Source organism: Oncorhynchus nerka, linkage group LG14 (genome assembly GCF_034236695.1).
Source record: "Oncorhynchus nerka isolate Pitt River linkage group LG14, Oner_Uvic_2.0, whole genome shotgun sequence".
NCBI classification, from domain to species: domain Eukaryota; kingdom Metazoa; phylum Chordata; class Actinopteri; order Salmoniformes; family Salmonidae; genus Oncorhynchus; species Oncorhynchus nerka.
In genome coordinates, this window is record NC_088409.1 from 87235861 (window position 1) to 87248114 (window position 12254).

General features: G+C 44.8%; 1 pseudogene; it reads left to right on the forward strand.

Annotated features, from left to right (window-relative positions):
• LOC135575069 (CWF19-like protein 2) overlaps window positions 1–12254 on the forward strand; it is a 33449-nt pseudogene that overhangs the window by 8809 nt on the left and 12386 nt on the right.

Here is a 12254-nt window from a genome sequence, read left to right on the forward strand (position 1 = left end):
TACCTCATCTCCCCCTCCATCACCGCTCTCCCTCCCTCCCTCCCTCCCTCCCTCCCTCCCTCCCTCTTACCTCATCTCATCCCTCCATCACCGCTCTCCCTCCCTCTCTCTTACCTCATCTCCCCCTCCATCACTGCTCTCCCTCCCTCTCTCTTACCTCATCTACCCCTCCATCACCGCTCTCCCTCCCTCTCTCTTACCTCATCTTCCCCTCCATGTCCACTGTCACTTTGTCTCATCTCCAATCTCCTCCATCTCTCACCTCATCTCCCCCTCCATCGCTGCTCTTCTTCCTCCCTCTCTCTCTCACCTCATCTTACCTAGTTTTGCATATTTTAATCAGGCCTACTAATTTCTGTCACCTTCAGGAGGTTTCAGGCAAGGGCAAGGACAAGACAGAGTGGGCTAAGTAGAAAGGTGCAGCAAGGTCATTGATGGCTACAAGAAGCATTTGTTATCTTGGAAATGGCTGTGCAATCAAATACTAGCGCGGTCTAAGGCACTGTATCTCTGTGCAAGAGGCATCACTACAGTCACTGGTTTGAATCCAGGCTGTATCACATCCGGCTATGATTGGGAGTCCCATAGGGCGGTGCACAATTGGCCCAACGCCGTCTAAGTTTGGCCGGGGTAGGCCGGGGTAGACCATCCTTGTAAACAAGAATTTGTACTTAACTGAGGTTAAATAAAGTTCTGTAGTTAAATAAAGGTTAAAAACATTTTCAGACCCCTTGACTTTTTGCACATTTGGTTACGTTACAAACTTATTCAAAAATTGATTAAATACAATACCACATAATGACAAAGTGAAAACCATTTTTTTATTTTTTATTTTACCAAATAAAAAATAAATATACACAAATGCCTAACTTACAGTGGCTTGCGAAAGTATTCACCCCCCTTGGCATTTTTCCTATTTTGTTGCCTTACAACCAGGAATTAAAATATATATTTTTTGGGGGGGGTTTGTATCATTCGATTTACACAACATGCCATCACTTTGAGATGCAAAATATTTTTTGTGGTGAAACAAACAAGAAATAAGACAAAAAAAACTTGCCTAACTAGCGTGCATAACTATTCACCCCCCCAAAGTCAATACTTTGTAGAGCCACTTTTTGCAGTAATTACAGCTGCAAGTCTCTTGGGGTATGTCTCTTTATGCTTGGCACATCTAGCCACTTTGATTTTTGCCCATTCTTCAAGGCAAAACTGCTCCAGCTCCTTCAAGAAGTATGGGTTCCGCTGGTGTACAGCAATCTTTAAGTCATACCACAGATTCTCAATTGGATTGAGGTCTGGGCTTTGACTAGGCCATTCCAAGACATTTAAATGTTTCCCCTTAAACCACTGAAGTGTCCCTTTGGCAGTATGCTTAGGGTCATTATTCTGCTGGAAGGTGAACCTCCGTCCCAGTCTCAAATCTCTGGAAGACTGCAACAGGTTTCCCTCAAGAATTCCCTGTATTTAGCTCCATCCATCATTCCTTCAGTTCTGACCAGTTTTCCAGTCCCTGCCAATGAAAAACATCCCCACAGCATGATGCTGCCACCACCATGCTTCACTGTGGGGATGGTATTCTCGGGGTGATGGGAGATGTTGGGTTTGCACCAGACATAGCGTTTTCCTTGATGGCCAAATAGCTCAATTTTAGATTCATCTGACCAGAGTACCTTCTCCCATATGTTTGGGGAGCCTCCCACATGATGCCTCTCTGATTAATGCCCTTATTGCCTGGTCTGTGAGTATTGGTGGGTGGCCCTCTCTCGGCAGGTTTGTTGTGGTGGCATATTCTTTCCATTTTTTATAATGGTTTTAATGGGGCTCCGTGGGATGTTCAAAGTTTCTGATATTGTTTTATAACTAAAATCTGTACTTCTCCACAACTTTGTCCCTGAACTGTTTGGAGAGCTCCTTTGTTCTTCATGCTGCCGCTTGCTTGGTGGTGCCCCTTGCTTAGTGGTGTTGCAGACTCTGGGGCCTTTCAGAACAGGTGTATATATACTGAGATTATGTGACACTTAGATTGCACACAGGTATACTTTATTATTTAACTAATTATGTAACATCTCAAGGTAATTGGTTGCACCAGATCTTATTTAGGGGCTCCACAGCAAAGGGGATGAATACATAATCACGCACCACTTTTCAGTTGTTTAAAAAAAAAAAAAAATTAAACAAGTTATTTTTTGTTAATTTCACTTCACCAATTTGGAATATTTTGTGTATGTCGATTACATGAAATCCAAATAAAAATCAATTTAAAGTACAGTTTGTAATGCAACAAAATAGGAAAAACACTAAGGGGGATGAATACTTTTGCAAGGCACTGTACATAAGTAGTCTCCAAATTCAGCTGAGGTGCATACTGTTTCCATCGATCATCCCGGAGATGTTTCTACAACTTGATTGGAGTCCTGTTGTAGATTCTATTGATTGGACATGATTTGGAAAGGCACACACGTGGCTATATAAGGTCCCCCAGTTGGCAATGCATGTCAGAGCAAAAACCAAGCCATGAAGTTGAAGGACTTTTCCATAGAGCTTCGAGACAGGATTGTGTCGAGACACAGACCTAAGGAAGGGTACCAAACTGCAGCATTGAAGGTCCCCAAGTACATAGTGACCTCCATCATTCGTAAATGGAAGATGTTTGGAATCATAAAGATTCTTCCTAGAGCTGGCTGCCTGGCAAAACTGAGCAATCAGGGGAGAAGGGCCTTGGTCAGGGAGGTGACCAAGAACCCGATGGTCGCTCTGACAGAGCTCTAGAGTTCCTCTGTGGAGATGGGAGACCCTTCCAGAAGGACAACCATCTCTGCAGCACTCCAACAATCAGGCCTGAATGGTAAACTGGCTAGAGGAAGCCACTCCTCAGTAAAATGCACATGGCAGCCCGCTTGGAGTTTGCCACAAGGCACCTAAAGACTCAGACATGAAAAACAAGATTCTCTGGTCTGATTAAACCAAGATTGAAAGTCTTGGGAAAAGCTGGCACCATCCTTATTGTCACGATCGTCGTATTGAGGAGACCAAGGCAGAGCGTGATATGAATACATGTTCTATATTTAATGAAGAAAGACCACTGAAACAAACTTACAAAACAACGTGACGCTATATAATCTAAATGTGCAGACACAGGCAACTAGACATAGATAATAACCCACAAAATACCCAAAGAAGATGGCTTCCTAAATATGGTTCCCAATCAGAGACAACGATAAACAGCTGCTTCTAATTGAGAACCAATCTAGGCAACCATAGACTTACATAAACACCTAGATGGTAAACAACCCCATAACCCTACAAAACCCCTAGACAGTACAAAAACACATACATCACCCATGTCACACCCTGACCTAACCAAAAGATATAAAGAAAACAAAGAATACTCAGGTCAGGGCGTGACACTTATGGTGAAACATGGCGGTGGCAGCATCATGCTTTGGGGATGTTTTTCAGCGGCAGAGACTGGGAGACTAGTCAGGATCGAGGGAAAGATGAACGGCGCAAAGGACAGAGAGATCCTTGATGAAAACCTGCTCCAGAGCGCTCATTCACCTTCCAACATGACAATGACCCTAAGCACAAAGCCAAGACAACGCAGGAGTGGCTTGGGGACTGAATGTCCTTGAGTGGCCCAGCCAGAGCCCGGACTTGAACCCGATCGAACATATCTGGAGAAACCTGAAAGAGACCTTTGCAGCGACGCTCCCCATGCTTCAAGTGCTTTAACAAAGTACTGATAAAGGGTCTGAATACTTATGTAAATGTGATATTTCAGGGGGGGTGTGGTTCACCTGCAGACGATCCTGCAAGTGAAGAAGCCGCATGTGGAGGTTCTGCGCTGGCTTGGTTACGTGTGGTCTGCGGTTTAGAGGCCGGTTTGACGTATAGCCAAATTCTCTAAAACAATGTTGGAGGCGGCTTATGGTAGAAAAATTAACATTAAGTTATCTCGCAACAGCTCTGTTGGACACTCCTGCAGTCAGCATGCCAATTGCATGCTCCTTCAAAACTTTAGACATCTGTGGCATTGTGTTGTGTGACATTTTAGAGTGGCCTTTTATTGTCCCTAGCACAAGGTGTACCTGTGTAATGATAATGCTGTTTAATCAGCTTCTTGATATGCCACACCTGCCAGGTGGATGGATTATCTTGGCAAAGGAAAAATGTTCACTAACAGGGATTTAATCATATTTGTGCACTACATTTGAGATAAATAAGCTTTTTGTGCATATAGAAAAATTCTGGGATACTTTATTTCAGCTCATGAAACATGGGACCAACACTTTATATGTTGCGTTTATATTTTTTCTTGTTTGAGAGAGCGAGATAAATAAATGTTAAGAACATAATTCCTAATATTGAGTTGCACCCTCCTTTTGCCCGTAGAACAGCCTTTATGTGTCACGGCATGGATTCTACAAGGTGTGGAAAGCTTTCCACAGGGTATATACTGTGTTGTTCGGGGGACAAAATCACCTGCAGGCCAAATGCCCTAAGAGAACAAGCAGCGTTGCAATTTAGTCAAGATGGGTTTGGCGCTTGGTTTATAAAGTGGTGTGTGGTGTTCTTATTGAGCTGTCTCGTCTATGAAAGGTACATTTTTTTCTCTCCAAATCAAATTGTATTAATCAGGTAGACATTTTCCAGTGGGTATAAAAGGTGACATTATTGTAGTGACGGTGTGTTTCTAGGACATTGGATCAATAGAGCCCCACTCTTAATTAGGTCTGAACGTCGCACAGCCTGTGTCAACATCGCCAAACACGGATCAATAACCAGGCTTTTCAGGTTTCTGTCCAGGATGGGGGTGGTGATGTGTAAGGCAGGGGGGGCCCTGAGGGGTGCTCTGCCCTCCTTTGGATTTTGGCATTGAACAACCTACCTGCAATCTAGAGACAAATAAAAATGTTACATAGTGGCACAGTGCCCGTCTTACATTCTCGTGCTGTCACACACCTTCCCTTATTAGATGTAGCCCCCCTGTGTGTGTTTGTGTCTGTCTGTGTGTAGAGAGAGAGAGAAAGTGTTTGTATTTGAAATTGGAGTGACTGTTAGAATGCTAGACTCTGGCTTGATAGTCATATTAGCATTGATAGTCAATTAGCATTTTTTGTGTTGTACCATTTACATTAGCATACATGTACGTTATGATTTGATGTTCCCTATTGATATCTTTATTGATTGGTTTGATGTTATTGTCAGCCAACATGTGTTTTGTCCATCGCTCTCTCTCTATCCCTGTCTCCTTCCATCCATCCGCTAGAGAGATGAGACCATGACGTTTGACTTCTTGACAGTGAGAACAACGTCAACACAAGTGAAGAGGGCTGAGAAAGAAAGTTTGAAAGAGGGGGAGAAAGAGAAGGCCCGGGTCATCCAGCAGGTGTGTGTGTGTGCTGGCTATGTCTAAATAGAAGGGTGCTGGCTGTGTCTAAACAGAAGGGTGCTACTATGTCTAAACAGAAGGGTGCTGGCTATGTCTAAATAGAAGGGTGCTGGCTATGTCTAAACAGAAGGGTGCTGGCTATGTCTAAATAGAAGGGTGCTGGCTATGTCTAAATAGAAGGGTGTTGGCTAAGTCTAAACAGAAGGGTGCTGGCTATGTCTAAACAGAAGGGTGCTGGCTATGTCTAAATAGAAGGGTGTTGGCTAAGTCTAAATAGAAGGGTGCTGGCTATGTCTAAATAGAAGTGTGCTGGCTATGTCTAAATAGAAGGGTGCTGGCTATGTCTAAACAGAAGGGTGCTGGCTATGTCTAAATAGAAGGTGCTGGCTATGTCTAAACAGAAGGGTGCTGGCTATGTCTAAACAGAAGGGTGCTGGCTATGTCTAAATAGAAGGGTGCTGGCTATGTCTAAATAGAAGGGTGCTGGCTATGTCTAAATAGAAGGGTGCTGGCTATGTCTAAACAGAAGGGTGCTGGCTATGTCTAAGTAGAAGGTGCTGGCTATGTCTAAATAGAAGGTGCTGGCTATGTCTAAATAGAAGGGTGCTGGCTATGTCTAAATAGAAGGGTGCTGGCTATGTCTAAATAGAAGGGTGCTGGCTATGTCTAAATAGAAGGGTGCTGGCTATGTCTAAATAGAAGGTGCTGGCTATGTCTCTAAATAGAAGGTGCTGGCTATGTCTAAATAGAAGGTGCTGGCTATGTCTCTAAATAGAAGGTGCTGGCTATGTCTAAATAGAAGGTGCTGGCTATGTCTAAATAGAAGGTGCTGGCTATGTCTAAACAGAAGGGTGCTGGCTATGTCTAAATAGAAGGGTGCTGGCTATGTCTAAATAGAAGGGTGCTGGCTCTGTCTAAACAGAAGGGTGCTGGCTATGTCTAAATAGAAGGGTGTTGGCTATGTCTCTAAATAGAAGGTGCTGGCTATGTCTAAATAGAAGGTGCTGGCTATGTCTAAATAGAAGGTGCTGGCTATGTCTAAATAGAAGGTGCTGGCTATGTCTAAATAGAAGGGTGCTGCCTATGTCTAAATAGAAGGTGCTGGCTATGTCTAAATAGAAGGGTGCTGGCTATGTCTAAATAAAAGGTGCTGGCTATATCTAAATAGAAGGGTGTTGGCTATGTCTAAATAGAAGAGTGCTGGCTATGTCTAAATAGAAGGTGCTGGCTATGTCTAAATAGAAGGGTGCTGGCTATGTCTAAACAGAAGGGTGCTGGCTATGTCTAAACAGAAGGGTGCTGGCTATGTCTAAACAGAAGGGTGCTGGCTATGTCTCTAAATAGAAGGGTGCTGGCTATGTCTAAATAGAATGGTGCTGGCTATGTCTAAATAGAAGAGTGCTGGCTATGTCTAAATAGAAGGTGCTGGCTATGTCTAAATAGAAGGGTGCTGGCTATGTCTAAACAGAAGGGTGCTGGCTATGTCTAAATAGAAGGGTGCTGGCTATGTCTAAATAGAAGGGTGCTGGCTATGTCTAAATAGAAGGGTGCTGGCTCTGTCTAAACAGAAGGGTGCTGGCTATGTCTAAATAGAAGGGTGTTGGCTATGTCTCTAAATAGAAGGTGCTGGCTATGTCTAAATAGAAGGTGCTGGCTATGTCTAAATAGAAGGTGCTGGCTATGTCTAAATAGAAGGTGCTGGCTATGTCTAAATAGAAGGGTGCTGCCTATGTCTAAATAGAAGGTGCTGGCTATGTCTAAATAGAAGGGTGCTGGCTATGTCTAAATAAAAGGTGCTGGCTATATCTAAATAGAAGGGTGTTGGCTATGTCTAAATAGAAGAGTGCTGGCTATGTCTAAATAGAAGGTGCTGGCTATGTCTAAATAGAAGGGTGCTGGCTATGTCTAAACAGAAGGGTGCTGGCTATGTCTAAACAGAAGGGTGCTGGCTATGTCTAAACAGAAGGGTGCTGGCTATGTCTCTAAATAGAAGGGTGCTGGCTATGTCTAAATAGAATGGTGCTGGCTATGTCTAAATAGAAGGGTGCTGGCTATGTCTAAATAGAAGGGTGCTGGCTATGTCTCTAAATAGAAGGTGCTGGCTATGTCTAAATATAACGGTGCTGGCTATGTCTAAACAGAAGGGTGCTGGCTATGTCTAAATAGAAGGTGCTGGCTATATCTAAATAGAAGGGTGCTGGCTATGTCTAAACAGAAGGGTGCTGGCTATGTCTAAATAGAAGGGTGCTGGCTATGTCTAAACAGAAGGGTGCTGGCTATGTCTAAATAGAAGGGTGCTGGCTATGTCTCTAAATAGAAGGGTGCTGGTTATGTCTCTAAATAGAAGGGTGCTGGTTATGTCTAAACAGAAGGGTGCTGGCTATGTCTAAATAGAAGGGTGTTGGCTAAGTCTAAATAGAAGGGTGCTGGCTATGTCTAAATAGAAGTGTGCTGGCTATGTCTAAATAGAAGGGTGCTGGCTATGTCTAAACAGAAGGGTGCTGGCTATGTCTAAATAGAAGGTGCTGGCTATGTCTAAACAGAAGGGTGCTGGCTATGTCTAAACAGAAGGGTGCTGGCTATGTCTAAATAGAAGGGTGCTGGCTATGTCTAAATAGAAGGGTGCTGGCTATGTCTAAATAGAAGGGTGCTGGCTATGTCTAAACAGAAGGGTGCTGGCTATGTCTAAGTAGAAGGTGCTGGCTATGTCTAAATAGAAGGTGCTGGCTATGTCTAAATAGAAGGGTGCTGGCTATGTCTAAATAGAAGGGTATTGGCTATGTCTAAATAGAAGGTGCTGGCTATGTCTAAATAGAAGGGTGCTGGCTATGTCTAAATAGAAGGGTGCTGGCTATGTCTAAATAGAAGGTGCTGGCTATGTCTCTAAATAGAAGGTGCTGGCTATGTCTAAATAGAAGGTGCTGGCTATGTCTCTAAATAGAAGGTGCTGGCTATGTCTAAATAGAAGGTGCTGGCTATGTCTAAATAGAAGGTGCTGGCTATGTCTAAACAGAAGGGTGCTGGCTATGTCTAAATAGAAGGGTGCTGGCTATGTCTAAATAGAAGGGTGCTGGCTATGTCTAAATAGAAGGGTGCTGGCTCTGTCTAAACAGAAGGGTGCTGGCTATGTCTAAATAGAAGGGTGTTGGCTATGTCTCTAAATAGAAGGTGCTGGCTATGTCTAAATAGAAGGTGCTGGCTATGTCTAAATAGAAGGTGCTGGCTATGTCTAAATAGAAGGTGCTGGCTATGTCTAAATAGAAGGGTGCTGCCTATGTCTAAATAGAAGGTGCTGGCTATGTCTAAATAGAAGGGTGCTGGCTATGTCTAAATAAAAGGTGCTGGCTATATCTAAATAGAAGGGTGTTGGCTATGTCTAAATAGAAGAGTGCTGGCTATGTCTAAATAGAAGGTGCTGGCTATGTCTAAATAGAAGGGTGCTGGCTATGTCTAAACAGAAGGGTGCTGGCTATGTCTAAACAGAAGGGTGCTGGCTATGTCTCTAAATAGAATGGTGCTGGCTATGTCTAAATAGAATGGTGCTGGCTATGTCTAAATAGAAGGGTGCTGGCTATGTCTAAATAGAAGGGTGCTGGCTATGTCTCTAAATAGAAGGTGCTGGCTATGTCTAAATATAACGGTGCTGGCTATGTCTAAACAGAAGGGTGCTGGCTATGTCTAAATAGAAGGTGCTGGCTATATCTAAATAGAAGGGTGCTGGCTATGTCTAAACAGAAGGGTGCTGGCTATGTCTAAATAGAAGGGTGCTGGCTATGTCTAAACAGAAGGGTGCTGGCTATGTCTAAATAGAAGGGTGCTGGCTATGTCTCTAAATAGAAGGGTGCTGGTTATGTCTCTAAATAGAAGGGTGCTGGTTATGTCTAAATAGAAGGGTGCTGGCTATGTCTAAATAGAAGGTGCTGGCTATGTCTAAATAGAAGGGTGCTGGCTATGTCTAAATAGAAGGGTGCTGGTTATGTCTAAAGAGAAGGGTGCTGGCTACGTCTAAATAGAAGGTGCTGGCTATGTCTAAATAGAAGGGTGCTGGCTATGTCTAAATAGAAGTGTGCTGGCTATGTCTAAACAGAAGGATGCTGGCTATGTCTAAATAGAAGGGTGCTGGCTATGTCTAAATAGAAGGGTGCTGGCTATGTCTAAATAGAAGTGTGCTGGCTATGTCTAAATAGAAGGTGCTGGCTATGTCTAAATAGAAGGGTGCTGGCTATGTCTAAACATAAGGGTGCTGGCTATGTCTAAATAGAAGGTGCTGGCTATGTCTAAACAGAAGGGTGCTGGAAGGACAAGGGACTTGACAAAGCTTTGTGTACGTGTGTTTATGAGTGTGTGTGTCTGTGTGTCTGTGTGTGAGTTAGTGTGTGAGTGATTGAGTGAGTGAGTGATTAAGTGAGTGATTAAGTGAGTGAGTGAGTGAGTGATTAGTGAGTGAGTGAGTGAGTGAGTGAGTGAGTGAGTGAGTGAGTGAGTGAGTGATTGAGTGAGTGAGTGATTAAGTGAGTGAGTGAGTGAGTGATTGAGTGAGTGAGTGATTGAGTGAGTGATTGAGTGAGTGAGTGTGTGTGTGTGTGTGTGGAACTCTAGGCTGATCTGCACAAGCTGGAGTTGAACCTGTTCTGGAAGGGCGGGGGGAGTGACCTGCCCTCAGAATAGAAGGCCAGTAATTTTATTTAAAAAGGTCAATCCAACCACCTGCTCAACTTCATACTACATCATCAACCTTCTCTGCTCTCACACTTATACCTGAAGTTTAATCATCAAACCCATGTACACAACTCTCTATATCATCCCAGTCGTCGGTCAACACTCCACCCTCCCCCGGTCTCTCTGTCTGTGCTAGGACTCCCCCTCCCCTCTATCTGTGATAGGACTCCCCCTCTATCTGTGATAGGACTCCCCCTCCCCTCTATCTGTGCTAGGACTCCCCCTCCCCTCTATCTGTGCTAGGAATGCTACACCTTCTCTATGAGAGGGGAGGGATGGGTTAAGAGTTCAGTGTTTATAGGCAGGAGGAGGCAGAGAGAAGGAGAGGAGGCAGAGAGAAGGAGAGGAGGCAGAGGGAAAGAGAGGCAGAGAGAATGAGAGGAGGGAGAGAGAAGGAGAGGAGGCAGAGAGATGGAGAGGAGGCAGAGGGAAGGAGAGGCAGAGAGAATGAGAGGAGGGAGAGAGAATGAGAGGAGGGAGAGAGAAGGAAAGGAGGCAGAGAGGATGAGAGGAGGGAGAGAGAAGGAGAGGAGGCAGAGAGAACGAGAGGAGGCAGAGAGGAAAGGGGCAGAGAGAAGGAGAGAGGGAGGCAGGAAGTATTGAGATATGCTGTCTGAGAGAGGAACATTTTTAAAGTTAGAGCTGCAGAGAGAAGAGCTTGGTTCTGTTAAGCTGACAGTTTGTCAGGGGGGCATGTTTACGTTGTATTATCTCAATGCCATAACTGTGTTGGATCTTGCCTAGCCATCTTGTCTCAAGAGGACCACAATGGAAATAAGTCCCAGACTTTGTTACATTTACATTTAAGTCATTTAGCAGACGCTCTTATCCAGAGCGACTTACAAATTGGTGCATTCACCTTATGACATCCAGTGGAGCAGCCACTTTACAATAGTGCATCTAAATCTTTTAAGGGGGGTGAGAAGGATTACTTTATCCTATCCTAGGTATTCCTTAAAGAGGTGGGGTTTCAGGTGTCTCCGGAAGGTGGTGATTGACTCCGCTGTCCTGGCGTCGTGAGGGAGTTTGTTCCACCATTGGGGGACCAGAGCAGCGAACAGTTTTGACTGGGCTGAGCGGGAACTGTACTTCCTCAGTGGTAGGGAGGCGAGCAGGCCAGAGGTGGATGAACGCAGTGCCCTTGTTTGGGTGTAGGGCCTGATCAGAGCCTGGAGGTACTGAGGTGCCGTTCCCCTCACAGCTCCGTAGGCAAGCACCATGGTCTTGTAGCGGATGCGAGCTTCAACTGGAAGCCAGTGGAGAGAGCGGAGGAGCGGGGTGACGTGAGAGAACTTGGGAAGGTTGAACACCAGACGGGCTGCGGCGTTCTGGATGAGTTGTAGGGGTTTAATGGCACAGGCAGGGAGCCCAGCCAACAGCGAGTTGCAGTAATCCAGACGAGAGATGACAAGTGCCTGGATTAGGACCTGCGCCGCTTCCTGTGTGAGGCAGGGTCGTACTCTGCGGATGTTGTAGAGCATGAACCTACAGGAACGGGCCACCGCCTTGATGTTTTTTTCGAGTTGCTGTGCGTTTTGTTGCCAACCTATTTTGCTACCTGACAACTTTACGGTTTTCACTTTTTAATTACCGTTCATATATTTATTTATTTTTTCCTCAACTTTTTCACTCCGGACGCTTTATCTGGACACGATTCGTCAGGACCTCCAACAGCCGAAGCTAAGTAGTAACATTAACATGATGCCTTCTAATTGCAGCCGCTGTGCTCGCCTTACGGCGAGGATAGCTGTACTGCAAGCCCAGCTTCAGACGCAATCGTTAGGCAAGGGTAATTTTAGTGTAGGAAAGGATGAAACAGCGTCTGTGCCACCAGTAAGTACAGATAGTAGTATAAATCCCCTGGCACAGTCCCCGCAGCCGGACAATTTTCTCACGGTTTCTGGAAGGAAATGCTGTAGGAACGCTCAACCGGTGTCGCTCATTCAGCCGACAGAAACTTTCAACCGGTTTTCCCCATTAAGCAGCGGGTCGGTGTCAGAGGCCGAGTCTTCTCTGGTCTCTACTCCTCCCGTTACGGGGTCTGAGACGCCGAAGCTTCCCACCATTAGCTCTGACAAATTGAAAACTCTAGTCATTGGCGACTCCATTACCCGCAGTATTAGACTTAAAGCGAATCATC